At 38.5% G+C, this 22791-nt stretch overlaps 1 long non-coding RNA gene across 3 annotated transcripts in view; it reads left to right on the top strand.

The window, feature by feature from the left end:
* LOC148225217 (uncharacterized) overlaps positions 1–22442 on the top strand; it is a 189505-nt gene extending 167063 nt beyond the window's left edge. For 2 of the 3 annotated variants that reach the window (XR_015802788.1, XR_015802960.1), the window contains exons 3-4: positions 19495–19596; positions 21769–22442. This is a non-coding gene — a long non-coding RNA (uncharacterized LOC148225217). Of the gene's footprint in view, positions 1–278; positions 3888–19494; positions 19597–21768 lie in introns of those variants that run through there. The other variant, XR_015803019.1, reaches the window with a different exon arrangement.
* The last annotated feature ends 349 nt before the right edge of the window (positions 22443–22791 follow it).

Genomic DNA, 22791 nt, shown 5'->3' with positions numbered 1-22791 from the left:
TTATCCCAGACAGGAAAAGCAAGAAGCTGAGCAGACAAAATACCCTGACCAGAAAGAAGGCAGCTTCAAAAGACAATTTTAGATTTGTTTGAGGGAAGAAATTTTGTGGCTTCGTTATAACAATGAATGAAGGTCTTATGCAGGACACAAGGTGAATTTAATCACAATGTATGTGTGTGTCTGCCTGTTGTCTGTGTATGTCTATGCACATTGTTGCTTCCACGTTTGGTTTATTTGCTTTGTGATGCTGATTTCAATTTTCTCCATTCTCTTCCCAGAATTTGTTCTGTACTGCCTCACCCAGGACTATCAGTTAAGAAGAAATGTCAAGGGACAGCCTGTTAAAAATGCTGTGTATTGTGGCTTATTCACTGCAAACACACAGAAATGAACAGAACAAGGAGAAAGGCACAAAAGCACTCTCTTCCCTAGATTCACGGTGACCTCATAGTCCATCCTATGTCCTGTAACAGGATTTTAAAGACATGCAACACATTGCTAAGGGTTACAAGCTCAAAAAATTTTAATTGGAACAAACACATTGCTTCTGCATGATCATAATTTTATTTTTCCTGACTTCTCTGATATAATTCAACTAGAAATATACTCCAAAGAGTGATATTTTATCCTAATATCTGGGGAAATTTGGCAGTGTAATGTGTGGACAAGGAGAAGGTGCTTGATCAGAAGAATGTCATTTGCAGTCTTTAATGCATCTCAGTTGAAACTGAATGATAAGCAAGTCAAATGTTACAAATACCATTGTTTTCCAACCCTGCTAACAGCCTACTTCTTAGTCAGTTTTTACGCAGGATTGATTGAACAGTTTTTTTCTGAATGTAATTCTTTTAAGTCCATATTTTGCCTTAGTTTTTTGCTACTAAGTGCAAAAATATATAAAAATTAAAAAAAAACAAACAAAAAAACAAAGGGAAGACGTAGTTATTGTGTTTTTTCACAGAATGTACTTAATTAATTTCTTTCATTCAAAGACTGTTCAGATCAGTTTATGTATATTCTGTGGATTCTGCATATCTGGTTAAATGCTAGTAGTCTTCATTTAAAATTTCAGGTGAACAGGCGGGATAAGACTAGCTAGTGTCATAGCAATTATTGTCTCCTGAAGTTAGTGAAATGTGTAATTTAAAAATGTGAATTAAAAAATTTATAAATGGCAGATTTAAGCTGTAGCTCATGGGATGATTATCTGTTTGTAACCTGAAATAGTCATGCTAACGAATAGGGCTAGGAATGGGGAATGCTGCTGCAGTTTCCCCTTTCCTCCATGAGTTACTGTTTTCCCCCAGCACTCTGATGTGTTTGTGTCTGACTGCATACTGGTCAGACTGCCTCCCCACTCAGAATATGTGTTCTGAATGTGTGCAGGGAGCTAAGAGGACAGAAATCTATCACCTCTATATTAGACTGTGTAGCACTCATTTTCTTGATTCTGCCAATATTAGAAACACGTTCCATTGGAGCCTAAAGGAAAAACCTTCATCTCTTCCAGTCCTCCAGGTCCTGGCCCAGAAACTTGAATAAAGCATTTATAGTGAACTCTTCCCACTCCTTTGCTGTTTCCTGCCTTGCTTTTCTTATAAACATCTACTGTCAGACACATAAATCTTCTCTCAGCTTATTTGGGCAGTTCCTTGGAGACTCACTATAGAAAGAAACAACTCAGTCATTCCTTCAGTGCTTCTGAGCCTCCCTTTTGTGTTACTTGCAGCCTTCTAGTTTATCCAAGGGCTGCAAAGCAAGGACTGAGCTGAAGCTGAAAAAGAATGTTATTTTCCCGCTAAGATTTTAGAAGCTGAACAGCATTGAGTATGTGTTCTTCTAATAATTTAACTGGAATACATGGAATGTCTCATGAATTGAGATGGTTTTTAAAGCATAACTGTGCACTTTTCCCCAATTAATTTTTCTCTTTTCTTGTTTTATTTTTTCAAAAAAGTAACAAGGAGCAATGAAATTGTGTTGATCAGGTGAAGAAGGATTTCTAGGAATTTCATTTTTTCATGACTTGAGATTAGAGCTGTACAAGGAAATCCAAAGTAAACAACCTGAGTTCAGAAACAACTCTTTTTAGGCAAATATGGCAAAAAACTGGGGGGAAAAAATCACTTGTGCAATATAAAAATTAATTCCACTGTTGTCTACTGACCCTTCTACTGCTTTCTGTTTCTTCTAGAAACAGATTTTAGAGCCTTCCTGCAATGGAGGAAAAAAAAATGTTTCTTCAATGAACATCCAGATTCTTGGACACAGCTTGATGCTAATGGCATAGTTTGGTGAGCTCATATTACAGACCGATTGAAGGAAATATGGAGTTAGCAAACTTTTACATGGGTGGTACTAAGAAGACTACCCATACATGAAGGAAGATTTGGCACTTCTTTTTGGTTTTGTCTTATATGAAGGGAAGTAATACTATAATGACATAATGATAACGAAATTCTCTGGGCAGCAGGTTGCAAAAGAGGAAAAAAAGATGAGAACTCTTTTCCTTCTTTATGTCATTATAAGTAGGCTAGGAGAATATATTCTCCAGAGAGGCATATTTACGGTGTTTCACAGTGCAGCTAGCCTACATGCAACCAGGTTGATGCCAAAAGGCACAATTCTCTTATCATTTTTCTCCCCAGGCATGTACTACTGCCTCTTCCCTTGAGACAGACCTCGAGATCATGTGGTTGGAGGGTGACCTCAAAAGCTCATTGATCGCCTGAGTAAATAAGTAATTTATTATGGCAGGCTCATTCTCTGTTGGATTAATTATCTGACCCCTTTTATTCAATGGCAATTTGATTGCCAGAGCCAATGGAAAAAGAAAAAAATAAGGAGCTTGAGTGGAACCACACCTTCTGTGATCTGTAATTAGACCAGACTATAAATAGACCCATTACATCTAGTATGAAATCTCAGAAGAAAGGGAACTACTGAACTATTCTGAACTCAGAAGAAAGGGAAGGACTGGTGATTTACAGGATAACTCCCCAGAGCTTTGTCTGGGCTGGTGGAGCTGGTGCTGCTTCTCATCCCACCCTTCCAACTACCTGTGCTACCTTGGCAGCTGAGGATGGAAGCAAAGGCAAAGCAACACCAGGCGATTTTGGGGGCAAGAGGCAAGGGAAGTGTATGCTGTTAATTTCTGAGGAAGAAAAGGAAGGTGTAAATGCAAAGCACAGATCAATGAGTTTAAACCACATCTATTTTCTGTATGTTTTGTTGTGTTTGGAAAGCATTTCTGTTAATACCAAACAGTAGAGAAAATTTATTATAATATGGTACAGATTTCTGAGTAGAATAATTATGCTCGTTGGAGTTGAGGTAAAAGCTTAGAGTAAGGTAAAGAAGTGTCTCTGTGTGTAGGCAGCTATAGGGGAAAAAATAAGAAGGACAAGCCTCTAGTTTTCCTTGAAAAGCAGTGATGCTTTTAAATGTTTCTTGCATTCCAGAGAACTCTTATATCTGTAATGTTGGGAACCATTGCTGGAACAATTGGTGAAATATGAACTGTCTGGAAGGAGTTACAGCAACAAAACCAGCTTAGAGCACAAGATCTGAGACAGCTTGTACTGAGTCCTATGATGTTTGACAGTCACAAAATGTGAATGAAGCAGTCTAGGCAAAAGCCTTACCATAGAACAGATTTGTGAAATAGTGTTAATCAACATTTAAGATATTATATATTACTCTGTTTTCCTGCCTTTTGTGTGTTTTTCTTCTTCTAAGAAAATATTGCTTGAGTCAAGTCATTCATGTTTGTAAGCGAGGAAAATTATTCCGGGGAACATCACAAAGTTGAGCCTAATTTCCCAAGTTTTGGGCTGGACAAGAATTGATGGTTAAGAAGCATCCCTGCTGCTACCAGTTAAGTCCTGAAAAAAACATGTTACAGAAGTAAACCTGAATTGATGCATTATGTCTGCTTCTATGTCTCAAATAAATTCTACTGGTACTTAAGCACATTAAAACAAAACTAAAACCAAAAAAACCTCTGCTTGGCTCTGTTAAGTATAACATGTTTCTGGACACCTCTAATCAGTACGTAACTTAAGGCAACTGTGATGTACTTTGGATCAATGTAGCCTGGCGAGTTTTTAAGAAACTTTAATATTTCAGTAGAAGTATGAGTTTAATAGAAATGTTTCTATTAAAAGGAGAGCAAGAAAAAACAGAGACTTCATTCCACTGGTATATGTGCCTGCCAGCTTGTTCTATTGAATTTCCTGTGGTTTATAATCATATTTTATACAGCGGTAATTGAGAAGAAAAGAAGTGTAATATTTTTCTTTGACACCTTCTTGTAGCCCTTTTATTTTAGTGAATTAACTCCTTAACGCAGAATGAAGAGACTAACCAGACAGTTGTTCAAATACTGTTCTCTTTTTAAAAATAATAAATCAGCTTTACCATCTACTTTGGATTAAAAGGGAAGGAAAAAGAAACACGAAAAAGAAACAAACCAAAAAAATAACAATAAAGGCCTCATCTACATCTATCTATCCCATCCCCACTTGGGCTGATTTTGCTCCCTCTGTGAAACAGGCCTAGGTGGAGATACATGTCTTTTATCTACAAATATTTTTGCTACGTCATTGTCTAAACCCTGTCAATGTGGAGCTGAAAAACAGTCTCGAGCACTCTGTTTCCACTAGTACTTGTTTGATGGCATCGCAGTAGACTTCACATTGATAGGGTACTTTTAAGGAGAAATAAAGGGCAGTTTAGACAAGCCCAAGGGTCACATTATGCAAATACTATGTGCTCATTAACCTTTCACATAGCTGAAAACATTTGTTACCTGATTACCTACTACCCTTTTTCCTTCCTCCATGTCCCAAAACTTGCAACCACTCTGACACTTCTCATCAAAGATTTAATTTCAGGGAACTGCTGCCATTGGCCTTCTGATCATGAAGTTTTTATTACTTTCAGAATATATAGCATGATACATTTCCTGGTAGACTGCTAAGTAATGCTTTCAATAATTAAAAATCCATAAATAATTAAACCACAACATTATATTTGTCAACATAAATGAACAAACTATGTCCTGTGAGCAGCATTCTGAACAGATACGAGCTGAAAACATGAACACATTTTATGTGTTCAATAGCTGTATTTAGGAATAAATCTTCCTTTCTTAAAACAGATTTTTATTCATTTATCCAAATAATAGGGAATGCAGTGATTCTCAGAAGATATTGTTGTCATCAATAAAAATTAATTTGTATTTGCATTACAACTGAAAGCAAAGAAACTCATGTGAGACTAAGGCTCCATAGGGATTAGCACTTTGTGAATAAAACATCAGAGGATGGACAATCTTCCTTGAAGAGTTTGAATATGGGATAATAACATCCAGGAAGTTTTGCAGCAGATGCAGAATTGGAGGGCATTGAGCAACTTACGACCTTTTAAAATAAACTCACATGAAATTCGTGATTTTGGGAATTCAAGTAATATATTTTTGACATCTTTCTCTGTGTAGATCAGCCCACTGAGAGAGAGATTAAATAAGATCTAATGAAAATAAAATTAGATCATAGCAATAAAATCTGGCTATAATTAAGACATTTTTCTTTAAGAGACTTTTTTTTCTTCTCGGTCTTCATTTTATGTGCATTCCGACTTCAGGCCTTTATTTCCTATGAGACCCAAAGTGATTTTTGGATTGTTCAGTAAAAGGCACTAATATGTCACTGCTCTGAAATTCTGCTTTCTCTTTCACATCTCTAATGCCTTTCACTTACCCTGCATTAGAAATGCAAACATTTTTTCTGCACTGACTTTTTGAAAGGTATAAAAAAGACCAAAATCTTGGTGTTGATAGGACTTTGCCTAGGGGTTGATTTGCACATCAGAAGTAAATATTATATAGCGAGAATACTATATTATATTATTTCTATATTATAACTTGTCTTGATGAAGGACACTCTGGGCATCCTTGGAAGAAAATGTTCCCAGTCAAATGAAATATTGTCTTAAACATCACTAAACACCCACAAGTGGACTAGGAGCTTGCAGGTTTCATGTGCATAATGTCCTGAAGGCTTTACTTCAGTTATCTCAACTTAATGGTTAGGGCTCCCAAAACATAAGGATTTAAGTGAGTTGTCTGATGCCACACACCACAGTCCGCAGTTAGGAGAGGGGATAATGTGGGAATTACTAATTTTTCCACTTTTCAGCATGAGATAATGCTACTTTGCAACTGAATGCCCCATGTCTGTCCTCTACATGAAAGAATGAATATAAACAAATTCTCAAGCATTTGCTTTTGCTAGTGGTAACAAAGAAGTAAGTTGCATTTTAGAAGTGCTAGTCTTTTCTTTATTATCAGCTCTCAGTCAGAACTTCAATTATGCTCATTTGTCACTAAAATGCTACTGGAAGGAATAATTCACAATAGATAATGCATTTGTTGAATTTTTTCAGTTTCCCTACTTCTAAGCTTTAAAAAAAGTTTCAAAAGAAGCTTCCTGACTTAAAAACATTTCACTTGAAGTCCATGAGCAATCTCTACAGCTTCAATAGGACTACGCAGGTGTTTATGAAATTCACGTGTTACAAGATTACTGGAGATGTCTTTTGAACTTCAAATGCCAAAGTAAATATATAATTTTTCACCAGCATTTGTGTTTAACTTTTAAAGCATATTGCATCTGGCAAAGCTTTAAAGCATAAAAATTATTAAAGATATAAAATGTGCAAAAGCTTGTGCATTTCTTTATACAAACCTGAGGTTCATTTGTGAATAAATTAATATTTCTTGAAATATTGTTCCCCCCCGATTTCCAATACAAATCTCCTCAGAACTATTACTGTAGAATTGACAAGACATATATTGTGTGGATATAGGAAAAAATGATGGTCAAATCCTTTTCTTAATATCTAACACAAGGCCATTTTTAAGGGTCATATTGTTTTCTTTTTGCCACCTCCTTTAGGCTGATTTTCCTCTCAAGTTCATATGCAGTAGACAGTAAGAATCTAATGAAAATCCATGAACAGTGAAGTATAATGAAGTAAAGAAGGAAAAGAGCTCATTGTTTTCAGTTTGATTATGAAATAAAACTTTACATTTCTCCTTTTAGTGTTTCATCAGATGACCTGGAAGATTATTATTTTTTAATTTTAATTGCCCAAGCTCATTTCCTCCTCACTTCAGTAAATTAAACCAGGTGGCAGTTTGACCTGCAATATCTCTTTATGTGTTTTCAGTAAAGAATATACTGCTGCAGAGGAAGTAGAAATACTTCACATACCACATTCTGCCTGCTTCGTGAAGAGCAATAGAAATCAGACAAAACATCAGTGGTTTCTCTAATTCCGTTTAAATCACACACTGAGCTTTTATGTCTTTAGAGAAAGAGGAAACTTGGTTTCATTTTTTCAAAACATAGATGGAGGAGGTAATTTTTTAATTTAAAGCTATAGGAAGACTTTACCTAATCATGTTTTTCTTGATCTGTGGTTTTCAGGTTTTTTCTCATTAGGAGTTGGAGTAATTCCTCACAAACTTTAAAGAAGCTTCCCTAAGAATGTGAGTTTTAAAAATATGTTGATATGCCTTATGTTCTGAAGCATTAAACTTTGAGGAAGGGGAGAAAAAAATTACATGTTTTTTGACAGCACACTGGCATGAGTGGTTTATGTCATTTAAATAATTATCAAGAAAAGTACTAGCAAAAGAAGGTTTAATAAAAATTTGAAAAAATATGACAAATTTTAATGACAAAGTTCACTCTACTGCTTACTATATGAATGAAACTTTGTATTGGGTTTACATGGCCAGATTTTGGTAGTGAGGATGCTACAGGGGTGACTTCTGGGAAAATCTGCAGGAAGCTTCCCCTATGTCCGACAGAGCAAATGCCAGCTGGGTCCAGGATGGATATGCTGCTGGCCAAGGCCTAGCTAATAAAAAATGATGATAGTGCCTCTATAATGACCTATTTAAGAAGAAAAAAGTTATTGCATGGATGTAATTGTGAATAGAGAAGAAAGGAGTGAGAATATGTGGGATGAACAGCTCTGCAGACACCAAGAGAGAGGAGGTGCTCCAGGCACCAGAGCCGATTCCCCTGCAAGCCATAGTACAGACCGTGGTGAGGCAGCCGTGCCCTTGCAGCCCGTGGAGGTCCATGGGGAGGCAGAGATCCCCTGTACCCCATGGAAGAGATGCACACCAGAGCAGGTGAATGCCTGATAGAGGGCTGTGACCCTGTGGGAAGCCCATGCTGGAACTGGCTCCTAGTAGGGACCATTTTGTGGAGTACTGTGTTGTGTTGGAAGGACCCCACGCTGGAGCAGAGGAGAAACTCCTCTCCCTGAGCAGCAGAGAAAGAACTTGTGATGAACTGTAATCCCCATTCATCATCTCCCTATGCCACTGAGGGAGAAGATGTAGAGCTGGGAAGAGAGGGGTTGGAGTGTTAGGCAGGAAAAAACTTGGCTCCATGAGCCTCTTGAAAGGGTTTAAAGGTGTCTTTAATATACTTTGAGTTAGATGCACAGGAGAAATACCAATGAGATATTTTCAAGAAGTCAAAACAAAAAACCAAACTTTACTGGAAACTTCAAAAAATCAGAGAATGTTGGCAAAACCTTAGCGCAGCATTTAATCAACATAAAACACTTCGCAAAACATTAACTTAGATCATTCAACTTTGCAAACGACAAGCCTATCCAATTTTAGGCTACTCAAAACTCCAGGAATGTATTAGAGGATGAAAGGGGGAAAAAAAATACAGAAAATATATAGAACAGAACAATTATAGCTATCAATCCTAGTTCCAGTGTTGTACAGCTGATTAAAAATTCCAAGAGGAGTTAGAGTCACGATCTGCTTGCCTTATGTCCTGGGTTAAGTACCCTTTGGCTCTCCTGGGCCATTTCCCCAGGTGGGCCTTCTGCTCATTTGGTTTCTATGGGGCTAGACTGGGGCTCCAGGGGTGAGTGTGGAGTATTGCCTCCAGTACACCAGGGACTGATGCCCACTGTGGGGCTGGGATACAAGATGGGGTGTGTGGAGCAGGGCATTGCCTCATCAGAGTAATGTCCAAATTTCCTCCTTTCCCCACACACATGCCCAAAGTTTTTAGCCAGCAATCTTTCCAATCTATCACAGCGGGCAAAGTGTCTTTAAGATTTGTTTTACTTCTCATTATCCTGCTCTGATCTTGGTAGTTATAAATACAGTTAATATCCTTAATATGAGTCTGTTTTCTCTGTGACAGTGTTTGGTGACTGATCTCTCCCAGGCCTTATCTTAATCCATGAACCCATCATTATATTTTCTCTCTCCTGTCCAATTGCAGATGAGAAAGATAGAGTGGCTTTGGTGAGAGCCAAAGAAGGGTCAACCCACTACAAACGTACAAAGGAAAATCACAATAGAATCAATTTAGAATGATTTACAGGAGGTCAGAATGAAAACAGTAAGGATGAAAAGGGTAAGAGCTGAGATTATTATGGGTTTAGGTCTTCAAAAAGGCAAGGGCAGTTGTCAGTTGCTGTAAAGTTTTTTATTTGTAGAGGCACATCAGTCTCAAAGACAAAGAGTCCCAAACGACAAAGTCCATGCTAAAAGCTTTCTAGCATAGAGTCTGGAATAGAAGCAGCTCCTGGTATAAAGTCCTGGGCAGAGGCAGGAGCAGCAGTTCTCTGGTACAGGGTCCTGAGCAGAGGTAGAAGCTGTGGCCTGGTACAGAATCTCAAGCAGAGACAGAAGCTGCAGTCTGGTGGACAGTCCTGAGCAGAGGTAGATGCTCCCTGGTCTTCCTTCTTCTGTTCTTCTCTTCTTGTTCTTCCTCTTCTTCTTTCATGTTGTGGTAGTGAAGACGATAATGATGATGATGATGATGATGATGATGATGATGATGATGATGATGATGATGGTGGTGGAGGAAGAGAGAGTGAGAGACCTCTCATTCCAATACATGTGTTTTTATTTACAAATTACCCAATGAGCTAAAAACATGAACCTGAAGCATTTATTCTAAACCTACTAGAACTCTAGTTCTATAGTATGAAAGTTTACTCATAACTTGTGCATATAGCCTATCTATTCACACAAATAATTCTATCTTATTCTATCTGAAGAATGTAAGCAATAGTCTTTGTTTTCATTATGTCTAGAGCTATGCTTCACTCTCTTTACCTACTTTCTAGGCTTTTTACTCTCCTAAGGCACTTAAAGCATATTTTTACTTACTTAAAACTTAGACTTCTACTTCATATCTATGCAACTTAATAGTATTTCTACTTACTTAAAACTAAAGCTTACACGTCTATTTCACATCTGTGTGGCTTAATGTATTTTAATTTCTTTAAAGGTTTTAATTCAAAGCCTGCATTCTGTTCTCTCTCTGAGGGACTCAGAGTAGCCTCTGTTTTTCACACTCCAACAAGTAAGGGTGAAAAGGGATAAGAGAGACCCTTCTATTGGACTGCAAGGTGCAGTGAACCCCTTTGCCAAACAGGCTCACACTTGACAATTTAAAGGATTTAGCAACTTTTAATCAGTCAACTAATTTAACATTTTTAAGTGATTCAATAGAATTTACTTCAATTAAAATGGTGACAATTATAGATCTGATATGGCAATATTTATGCTATGCTTACTATAGGCCATTCAAATAAATTCACACACACTGGCATACAGACAAAAAGAAGTATGCAGAAAGGTAAAGTTGTGAAAATTTCCCCTCACATACCAGTGAAATGCTCATGTGGACTGCCTTGGTAATCATGATGGGTGAGGGTTGGGCCTTGAGTAGTAGGGATATCAGCCCAGACCTTGTCAGCTTTTGGTAATGGTCCTTTGAGTACCATGAAACTGAGAGTTTGTGAGCTTCTGAGAGGAGTCCTACTAAGAAGGAGGTGTTGGTGCAACCCCACCATATTCCAGGAAAGCTCAGAGGGCCTCACTTAGGACTGTTTGCATAATCACAAGATGTTTGACTTTAGTCACCTGTAAAATTTCCACCCTCAGGTTGGTTATTGGAGTTTCCAAAACACATACATCAGCTCACGCTATTGTGAGAAGACACAAGGTTCTTGATATTCTGCACACAAGGAAGGAAAACTTGAAATTTTCTAGCAGATGTTTGAGATCAAAAGACATGAAAAACTTGTATGATGCTGAATAACACAGATACGTGGGCCAGTTGTCTCAACCAGCACTCCCAAAACTTGCCCAAGTCTGTCATACCCCAATGTGTTATAGTGGTAAACTTGTCCACATTCTATATGATGTAACCTCTCCAATTTGCAGCCTGGACTTTGTCTGTCTGGCAAAACAACTGAAATGGGAGCAGTACAAACCGAGCAGGAATACTCATTCAGGAAGAATTTTGCTTCCTTCTGTTGCATCAGCTTAAAAAGTGGTTTTAACAGCTGGGGCTACACATGAGGTACATTGGCAGACTGGGATCCATTAGTCTAAACCTTCTGCAAATTTATTTCCAACATCTGGAAAGTAATATGATTGTGCTGCAAGCAGCTAAATTTCCTATGCTGTCAATACATGAATCTGTATTTGAGCTTGCTGGTAGAAATCATTGGGAATCCAGGACAGGGCTTTCCTATGCTGTTTCAGAAGAGAGAGTGAGCTGTGAATGGCCCCTGTCAAATTTGACAGAAAATACAAATGGAAAGTCAACCTTTTAAAATGTAACTGTACCTAAACATTTGGGAAAAATAGAATTTCTGCATTTGCAGTTTTAGTTATTGAACGCTAACCTTTGTAATTACATGATACATCTGCCTTTGCCTTCCCTCTTCCACACTCCTTGTTACTGAGTTGCAGATACTTCACATTTCGGATGTAAAAATTTGCACAGACACTCCCTTTTGTCAAAATTGTAGGCGAATTAGGTGAACTTTTCTTGAGTTACAGATCTTAGAAATTGGTTTTGAAAAGCATCTATCCTTTTATGTCAGTTCTATGAAATAACATGCCTTAAAAGTTTGCTCCTTTCAGCAGAGTAACTCTGAAAAGCCATGATTTTTACGAAAAATCACACTGACAGGCTTTCAGGTCTAGCAATTGAAGGTTCTATTCCCTATGAAGAATGGCAGTAAATGCTTTATAAATTGAAAAAGAGATGAACCTTGATTCTGGGTGCACCAAAAGCATCAAGCAACCTTAATAGTTAACTTTTTGGACACAAAAAAGGAAACTTGCCAGGTCCTCTATAGTGTTTTCTTAAATATATAAATTGGACATGATGATCATCTAGACATACCAGTTTTCCTCATGCTTTGAAATTGAACAAGAAAAGTTTTAGTTTGTTTATATAAAAGAAACCTATTCTGAATATTACATGAGACTCTCAAGTCTACTTTGTATTATACATAATTTTATGCTTGTGCCCTTTGCTAAACCAAACTGGCATAATTCTACTACTCTGTGGATAGTGATAGATTGACATCAATTTGTTACCTCTGAGGACTAAACTCCTGCAGTCAGTCATCATACATTTTGGGATACAATAGCTTCAGATCCACAAAAAAGACCACAGCCAGCCTATTCCTTCCTGTCCCGTACATTGACCAGAAGGGACTATATTAGCCTGAAACTCTTGATTTTGAAAAGAAATTTAAGGCTGTCATAGCAGTAGAACTTGAAATAGCTATTGACATTTTGCCCTTATTTATGATGGTAGTAACTTAAAGTTTTGAGGCAAGCTGCCATATAAGCAGTAATTCAGATCTATTTCGTCTGATGAACTCTGGGTGTGATATAACTGGATTTCTCTTTCTTTAATTTTTTTTTCTTTTAATTTCAAAACAATAACTGAAGTGGCCAAACAAGAAGACATTTGTGAAATAATTAATTGCAAAATGCCAGATCTATTCCTTTGCTGAACTTTCATAGCCTTATGAGAACAAATCTTTGCTGGATGATTTTTACATGATAGGTGAATGGATTATATAAGTGAGACAAGTATACATTTTCATATCTGTATCAAAATGGGTTTTTCAATACTTACACTTAAATGAAGATCTGACAGTGGTGGAAATCACTGTTTTGTTAAATTTTGAAGGAAACAGAATGTAAAATAACATCTTACATAAACTTTCTACAGAAAATATATTTCCTGACTTTAGAAAGTCCAAATAACAGGTATAGCACTAGATACCAAATTCTGCTAAGTCTCTATTGCAATCTTTATAGCAGTCACTCTGATTTAGATTAGCAGAGCATCTGTCTCCTGGCTTTGTTACCATGTAATAATTAATGTTTTTCATTTCCCTACAGGAGACTTTTTCTTTTGAGATCATTTACAACCTTATAGACGTATTTGGCCATCATTTTAGATAACAAAAACCTGGAGATCTCACTATTGCTAACTCTATCTTCACCAGACAAGATAATTTTGAATTACACACAATGGTCAGATTCTTATCTCATCTGTGCCACGGGATATCTTCTGGCATCAATAAAATTATAGTAGTTTAGAACTTCCTTAGCTTTCAGAGCCCTCTAGAGTCCAGCTGGCATGGAAACCCCATCCTAAATTCCTTCAAAGATACCATGTTAAAGGTTTATCCATGCTATGGCTCATATATATTTTTAGATTTAAAATGTCAGTATCTTTTCATAGATGACACTGAGAGGTTCTACAGTGGAGCCTGAAGAAAACTTCTAGGTTTGGTGATTTCAGTGTAAATCATGACATAAATATGTCTACACTTAGTTTGTAGTAAATAAGTCAGATGAGCTAGATGACTTTGAAGTAAATACACAAGAAGCATCAGACCTAGCAGAGAAGCTGTGTTCATAAGTCACTCAGACTGATGGCATTCACCTGGGAGCTCTTAGGGAACTCATATGTGAAATTATAGAACTGCTGACCAAAGCATGCAAACTGCTTCAAAGACCATCTGTGATGGAAGCCTGGCTGACTGCCAGCAGCACTCCTGTAGCCACAAAGTTTCTAGAGAGTACCCTGAAAACTGCAGGCTGGCTAGGCTGACCACTCCTGGCGAGATGGGAGAGTCTGTAATGAGGAGTGAATTCTCTTGTTCCAGGAGTGAACGAAGTCTTTTGGGCAAAAGAGCCAGCAGGGATTGTGAACTGGCAGTCTGGGCTCACTGATACGTTAGAGTTTTGTGGAAGTGCCAACAGCACGTACATAGAAGTGATCCACTGCATTGTGCATTGGAGTTTTTAAAAAGCTTCTGGCAAGTTTCCGTGCTATAGGTTTTGGAGGAGCTATAAGAGGGATTTTGATGTGAAATGCTAGATGTACACGTGTAAATGGAGAATGTGCCCAAGTCAAGGGACTCTTCAAACACGTGGATTGTATACAGCTTCATACAACATTTTCCACCTTATGTCTGCATAACCATGAAATTAGCTTTTGTGGTTATGCAGACATATTTCATCTCTCATTAGTCAGACTGCCTAAAAATCACCTACTAAAAAATAAACTGGACATGTTATAAACACCATTACAAGGTGACTGTATCATCTATCTTTTATAAGCCTCTATGAGCCTGTACCATCTCTCTCTGTACCTCTTCTTTTCTCTTCCCGAATATGACACAGCTATGTGACCTCACATCAGTCCGACATGAAAACAGCAAAGCTGTGAAAAAGAGCTGTGAAAAGCCCTCATTGACAGCGACCCTTGTAAGTGAGGAGCTGCATCTACCTCCCTTGGTGTGACCCTCAGCTACCCACTTGCCTGGCAGAGCAGGCTGCTTGTGCTGCTCCCTGGCAAGGCACTCTTGCCTTCACCAGTCACTGCATTTACCTACAGAGTGTGGAGTGGAAATTTGTGACTGACATCAATAGAAATATGCTCTCTTTGTTCTTGTAGGTCCTTACAGAACCACATTTTAAAGTAGATCATAATTTTCTTTGTTTTCTCCATATTTCAGTTACTCAGGCTTAAAGAAATGCTCTTAAAGGACTGTAGGCGGTATGAATTTCTTCAGAGTAAGATAGAGAGAAACCCTGCAGCTAGAGATTCCAGCTTTGTCTATGCTTTGAAGTGGAGGAAGTATCCAAACTAATGACTGTTAAATTGAATGCTTATGGGTAAGAATTAAGGGGAAGGCCAACAAGGCTGACATCCTACTGGGAGTCTGTTATAATCCACCCAATCAGGAAGAACAGGTAGACAACTTATTCTATAAGCAGCTGGAGAATGTTTCAGGATCACCAGCTCTTGTTCTTATAGGTGACTTCAACCTACCAGACATCTGCTGAAAACTTATTACAGCAGAAAAAAGGCAGTCCAGGAAGTTTTTAGAGTGTGTGGAGAATAACTTTTTGTCGCAGCTGGTGAGTGAGCCCACCAGGGGAGAGATTATGTTAGATCTGTTTTTTGTAAATAGAGATGGGCTGGTGGGAGATGCAGTGGTTGGAGGCCGCTTGGGGCACAGTGATAATGAAATTAGAGAATTCCAGATATTTGGTGACATAAGGAGGAACATCAGTAAGACTTTTACATTGGATTTCCAGAGGGCAGACTTTGGCTTATTCAGAGAGTTCCTTGGGAAGCAGCCCTTATAAACCAAGGGGTTCAGGAAAGGTGGGTGTGCTTCAAAACAGAGATCTTGAGAGCACAGGAACAGACTGTCCCTGTGTGCCAAAAGATGAGTCAATGAAGCAAACATCCAGCCTGGATAGGCAACGAGGTTTTGAAGGAACTTAGGAATAAAAAGAGGATGTATCATCTTTGGAAGGAGGGTCAGGTGTCTCAGGAAGTATTCAAGGGTGCAGCTAGGGCATGTAGGAAAAAAATTAGGGAGTCCAAAGCTCAGTTCAAACTTAATTTGGCAATTTTTGTAAAAGATAACAAAAAAAATATTTTAGAAATATATTAACGGTAAAACAAGGGTAAGACCAGTCTTTGTTCTCTACTGGATGTGGGAGGGAATTTAGTAGCTGCAGATGGGGAGAGGGGGGAGGTGCTTAACGCCTTCTTTGCCTCCGTCTTTAGTGGGAAGATGCCAGCACTGTGCCCTGGTGGCCAAGAAGGCCAACAGCATCCTGGCCTGTATCAGGAATAGTGTGGCCAGCAGGAGCAGGGAGGGCATTCTTCCTCTGTGCTCAGCACTGGTGAGGTCACACCTTGAGTGCTGTGTCCAGTTCTGGCCCCTCAGTTTAGGAAGGACATTGAGACACTTGAGCACAGCCACAGGAGGCAGCAAGGCTGGTGAGGGGCTTGGAACACAAACCCTGTGAGGAATGACTGAGGGAGCTGGGGGTGTTCAGCCTGGAGAAAAGGAGACTCTCTACAACTTCCTGAAAGGTGGTTGTAGCCAGGTGGGGCTTGGTCTCCAAGCAGCAACTGACAGAAGGAGGGGACACAGTCTTCAGCTGAGCCAAGGGAAATATAGGTTGGATATTAGGAAAAAGTTTTCCTCGGGAAGAATAATAAAGTACTGCAATGGTCTGCCTGGGGAGGTGGTGGAGTCATCATCCCTGGATGTGTTTAAGAGGTTGGATGTGGCACTTGGTGCCATGGTTTAGTTGAGGTGTTAGGACATGGGATGGACTTGATGATCTTGAAGGTCTCTTCCAACCTAGTGATTCTGTGATTCAGATGGGAGTAAGTGTAGCTGTGCATCCTTAGGGCTCTTTTCTCCCATTGCCATTCATCTGAATAGCCACTAGCTACATCTCCTTGGTTCCCATTCACAGTGAGATATGCCTATGATCCTGAAACTTCAATATGTGGACAGATTGCTCCTGACCATGTGTCATTATATTGATAATGGAAGGAAAACAAGGATTGTATCTGAAATCTAGTAATGCAACAGTCTGACACAAAGTAAAGAATTGCAATTATCTCTGCATGATTTTGAAAAGAATAAGGAATAAGTAGCATTTTTCTATCACTAGGCTGAGGCTGGTGCTTTTTAGCAGTCTGTCTGGAGGAAATATCAAATTACATTGTCCTGAAAAAGAGTAAGAGGAGTGCAGACCTAAGGTCCCTTTCTGTCAAGCTTGAAAAATACTCTCCTTTGTTGCCAGTGAATACTGAGAACAATATGAACAAAGAGAATATCACTTACAGGATGCATCAGGAAAAATAACCTGAAGGAATATCTTCATATTATATTATCACATGTGTTACATCGTGCATATAGAAACAGAGGGTTTATTTTTCTTCTCAGGGAGAGGAAAAACCTTTTCCAGTCAAAGCCCTTTGTGCTGAAGGTTACATTATTGGTGAATATTTGGAAAAGGAGAAACTTTATATACACTATCACTGCAGTTAAAGAAAGTTCAGAACATAGAATTTGAAGACAGAAAAAGTGGGGTGATTGATTTCTTTAGGATCTTTAAAATTAAATGCATATGCTTGGAACCAGATCTGACCTGAAATACCAAAAGTGTTAATTTAGAACAATTCTTTGAAAAACCTCTAGAGTTATGGTAACTTCATGGCTCAGATCATAGTCTGAGTATGAACATGAGCAGAACAGTAGTGAAAAAACGTTAACACTTCTTCTTATTTTGAATCTGCAAAGACCTTGTAAGAAAGCAACATCTACAAAAATACAAAGGAGGAACACCTCTTTCAGAAGTTATAGATGCAAGGTGAGTTGTAGAGCCTCATCCTCACACCTGTGAACTGTGCAGCACTACCCTGCCCTCAGAGACAGGTGTGGTCATACAGAAGTGAATGCTCATCAGGAATTTCTGGTGCAGAAGGGAAACATGATCACACTGTACATGCTGCCCTGCATTTCAACAGTCAAGGCAGAAGATTGTTTAGGGTACCTATATTCGTGTATTTACAACTCATGGCATGAGGATGCTCAAACATTTTTTGATATAACTCAAAGATACAGTTCCTTGTACATATTTGTTACATGAGATATATCTGACTTTCAGTTACATTCTAGTTGTAATAGCCACTTCCAGTGACAGAAAAATATTGAAATTCTTTTCAACATAGAAGTAGGCATACAATTTTTAAAGAACTTATAGCACAAATAAAATCAACAGCTTGAAAAACAGCTTATGTTACTTTGTCATCATGGTGGTGTTACCTACTCTGTCCTCGCTTCCATACCCAACCATTTGTAAAACTTACTAATTGAATTACTTTTACATTTAGGTTACTGGAACTCTGGGATAAAGAAATAACTTTTATTGTATTTCTTGACAGCACTTAGCTCAGTGGGATCTAATGTGGAGTAGAACTCCAAGATACTGCTGTAAAATAAAAAAATTGTAAAGGAGACCTGTTAGCATTTGCATTTCCAGAAACGCTTCAAATATCTAACACCAAAAAAAAGGGTAGGGTTACTTACTCCATCATGCTGTGGAGAGAAAGGGAAGGTTGAACTTCAGATTTCTTCAAATAATTATTCTGAGCATCAGAGCTCGTAAAATTGCAGACATGCAGCCTAATGTCCCCATCTGCTTGTATTCTCTTAAGAACGCTTTGATCTGCTTTTACCTTAGAAAGTGGTGAATGTAGGGTATTCCTTTGCAGCATCTTCTAAATCTCACTAGTAGAAAAACTCTCCTGATACTTGGCCCAAATTTTGCCCTTCCTTAATTTAACCTTTCCTGTTTCTAAACCCTTAAGTGCTTCCATATAACTCTTCTCAATAGCTGTCATTCCTCTCTAGATTAATTATTAGGTAGCATTGTTTGATCCTCTTTTATGAGTGTTTTTAATCATTATACCTCTAAGAATCTCTTTCACCATCTTTCAGCAATCATCTGTATTCCTACTCATATTAACATTATCTGAAAAAAATAAATTTCCATGTGTTTATTTTACCTGTGAAGAATATTGGTAAGGCAAGCAATGAATGATAAATATAATACATTCTTTCTGTCTGTCTTATTGGCATGATATGACTCCCTGGATGACATTGACAGGCTTCCTAGCAGGAACTGACATGAGCACAGGGAAGAAGGCAATGGTAATGAGACCTACCATTTGGAACCAGTATTTAAGTGGTAGTGCAAGTGGGAAAGAAGGACCTCAGGCAAGCATTTTGAGCAGGTTAAACTAAAGGCTACTCCAGGGCCCCACACTCAAGCTGAGTAGAGCTTTACCAAGCATAAAGTCATTCTCAAACACTGAAGATCTCCTTAGAGAACATGATAAATATGTCTCAGGTGCCTAACCCCAGTCCCACTAGACATTTATCTCTTGTGTCATCTCCATCTTTACTCTGTGGTATTACACTTCATTTTAAGAATTAATTGCAAATATAATTTTTCTCATGAAATTATAACAGGCAAAAAAACTCCTACACTGGATCTGTCATAATCTTCTCATTTGGTAGTTCTGTCAAAAAGTAACAGCTTCAGTTTGTTTTTGTAAGCTGCACTTATTCCTGATTCCTCTGCTATCTTCCAAATGGCTAGAAACTGTTATTCATTCTACTGTTTTAAATGGGATTGAAGCTAGACTTTCTTGACAGTAATTACTACGATCTTTCTCTTTTTGAAGGCTGACACCACATTTCTTTCCTGTTATCTACCAGTGCTTCTATCCCAGTTTCATTTATGAGAGCAGCAGGAAGAAGAGATTTAAGTGACGAATTCCTGCTGCAGGGGAGCTGCCAAAGCTGTGCTGGGGAGGAAAGGTAAGTTCATCTGCTGCACTATGAAAGGATCTCTCTCATGCACATGACAGTAGAGATGGATGTAAAATGTTGTGTGTGCACACTGAGTCTTTTTACCTGACTCCTAATGACCCGGCACAGTCAACTTCCTTGTCAGCTTCTCTGTAGAGCTCAGGTGTAGTTTCTCAGAGATGCAAAACTGAAGTGGTATGATGCAACAAAAGTACCACAAAGTCATTCAAAGCTGTATCCAGTCATCCCAGGCTGCAGGATAATCACAGTATTTCAGCTCTTACTCCTTTTCAGTTTCTATTTCTTAGGCAAGACGACACCTTTTCTCTGGAATGCTTCTGGTGGCAGGCCTGTTTTAAAATAGTTTAGTTGAAGCAGCTCTCTGCTTCTTCTCTCTGCTGTTGTACCTTCATTTCTTCCCATTCTTCCTCTAGAACAGAATAATGGTTTTCTGCCATTGGACATCATGTCCTACAAGTGAATGCTGTTCTAGATCAGTTGGTGATTTACACTTTGGGATCTTCAGATCAGCAAATTTCTGTACTTCTTGAACTGTCCAGATTTCCTCTCCTGTATTTTGTCTTTAAATCAGATGGTTCACCCTCGCCTCCAACTGCAGCCCTAAAACATAATTTCTTTCAATACTTCAACATGATGACACACAAGAGAGTAACTTCAAGCACATGATCAGTGAAGAAGAATACTTCCTTTGGGATGCCTGTATCCAATTACTGTATCTTTACTTCATTATTTCATCTGCTGGTTTGTTTGTTTTTTTCCTAATTTTTTTTACTTTAAAAAATGGATAAATGCTCCCTAGACTCCAACTTTTATTCTTTGGTCACTGGTTGTTGGCTTGTGAGCTTTAGCCTTGGTTAGACATATATTCTTAATTAGTCTCATCACTGAAAATTTTGATCAAAGGTCTTCCTCACCCATTCATCTGGCAGAGTTCTGTACAAATTATAACACACAGTACCTGATTGCCAGCAAACAACCTGCTCTAGCAAACCCATTGGCACTCAGAGAGAGAAACAAACTTACCAATCACAGACAAAGGTTTAATTTTTTTTCTATAAAATATAAGAAAATTCTAATTTCACTTTTGTTATTGTATTTGTTGACCTTCCTGTACATTAACTGTCTGCCCATTGGTTTCACTGTGTTGCAGTTACCTGAACTATCCTTATAAATAATCATAAGCCACTTCTTAAGCCTAATGATGACAAGATTGTTTCTGCTTCATCTGTGCAACAGAACTCATCCTCATCCTGCTTGAATGGATACTGATGCTCTACCCATTTCTGGATTTGAGGAATGCTACTATGTGAATCAAAGTGATTTGCAAGAGCAAGCTGTTTTAGTGCCTACTGAAATAAATGAGATTATTTCTTTGGCATTCAATGGGCATTAAATTAGACCTTTACTGAATGGTGAAACATTCTTACAATTCAAAACAACTGAACTTAATGAGAAACACTGTTTTTTCAAGTGTAAACTTGCAACAGTTTCCCCTAGAGGAGAATCTAGGATATATAAAGGCATTTGTTTGTTGGTTTTTTTCTTAGTCAACACTGATAAATTCATAAAGAATTCTAGACTCCTCTAGGGAGAATAGATTCAAATTAAAAGTTACACGCACTTTTGTGCATTCAAAGCTTGTATTAATTTTAAATAGGTAATAGGTACTCTTAAACTTCTGAATACTTGGGAAAAAAATGACAACTAGTATGTATTTGAGAGCAATTGATTAAAACCAGCTGCAAGGACCCATCCACCCATGTAAAGGATGGAGGATACAGAAAGAAGCAGCCTTATATCATTGTCATTCCTTCACCTACTTACAGCTTAATAGTATGGAAAAAATAAATGAGACTGAAGAAAAAATGGAGATGAGAAGAAATGTGGGAGGAAAAAGAAGGAGAGCAGTGTATGTTTTCTACATATTCTGTGTGCCAGAGGAATAATTTATGGCTCTAAAGAAAAAGTTCAAAATATTTAGGGATAAATTCATCTCTGTTTTCAGCTATCCACAGACAAATAGAATTGAAACAGGGATACAGTTTTCCTCCAGACTCCTGGGAATCAAAATTCAGATCCCAGCAGGCATGGCTAAGGCTTCTGTAAATTTGGAGAAGATGAACAAACTCCTTTGCAGTTTACTGCTCTTGAATCTTTCAGTTCCTGGTTTGAATTCACTTCTGGGCACCACTAGCATTCAGAACCCAGCAGAGAAGCAACCCGATTGGAAGTTTGGAGAGAGGATGACAACCACTGAAGGTAACAACCTCAGTGACTTCATTCCCAGGCAAACCCAAGGGGCACCTTTGAGAGATAAGGGCTTGGTTGGGGCAGTTGGTAGAGCAGGATTGCATTGGTTTGGGGTGTTTTCTTCTCTGGGATCACTGCCAAAGCTTAAAGACCAACCTTAATCGGGTGTTGTAGAAAAATGTATATCCTTGTTGCTCGTGTGAGTGTGTTACCCCTGCCCACAATAAGGAGATTTAAAAATGTAGTCCTGAAAGCTCTGACTGAATAATGACATTCTTTTGCCATCTGTCTTGGGGTGACGGTATGATGCCTATATCCCCAAATCGTCTGTTCTGTTGGTGTTGAATATTAAATTCTGCAACTTTAAGACTGGTTCCAGGAGTGAAGGGGGGGAAAGAAGAAGTGCAGAGTTTGTTATCAGAGACTGCACTGGCTCCCCTGCATTCCTGCACACAGACTGTGTTGTCTGCAGTGGACAGCAGGAGAGAGCTCTCCTTTGCTCTTGGTTAGTTTTCTGGCTAGCTGAGGCAGAGAAGCCCCCTGGATTGTTGTTGGGGTTTTTTGTGTTTTTTTTTTTTCCTTTTCTTTTTCCCTGGAACTGTTTGAACCTGCCCTGGACTGAAAACCCAGAAGAGCACCAGGATCTCACACCTATGTCCCACCAGGCCTGGCCTGGCCTGGGCTGTGGCACTCCCCAGCACAGGAGGGACTGAGAACAGACTGAGTGAGCCGGGCTGCAACCCACGGAAAGAACTCTTCTACATCTGTCATCTTTTCGGAACGGCGAGAGGTTTTGCTGTTTGATATTGTTCATTTTGTGCTGGGAGGTGTGTTGCCTGTTGAATAAACAGTTTTCTTTTTTTTCCACTTCTCTCCAATTTTTTTCTTTTTTTCCAGAGGGACCTCATTCAGAGGTTTCCTCCCAAATTTTTC

Source organism: Sturnus vulgaris, chromosome 1 (genome assembly GCF_052056855.1).
Source record: "Sturnus vulgaris isolate bStuVul1 chromosome 1, bStuVul1.hap1, whole genome shotgun sequence".
NCBI lineage: Eukaryota > Metazoa > Chordata > Aves > Passeriformes > Sturnidae > Sturnus > Sturnus vulgaris.
Note: the sequence above shows the minus strand (reverse complement) of the source record. Positions and strands in the feature narration are given on the sequence as shown.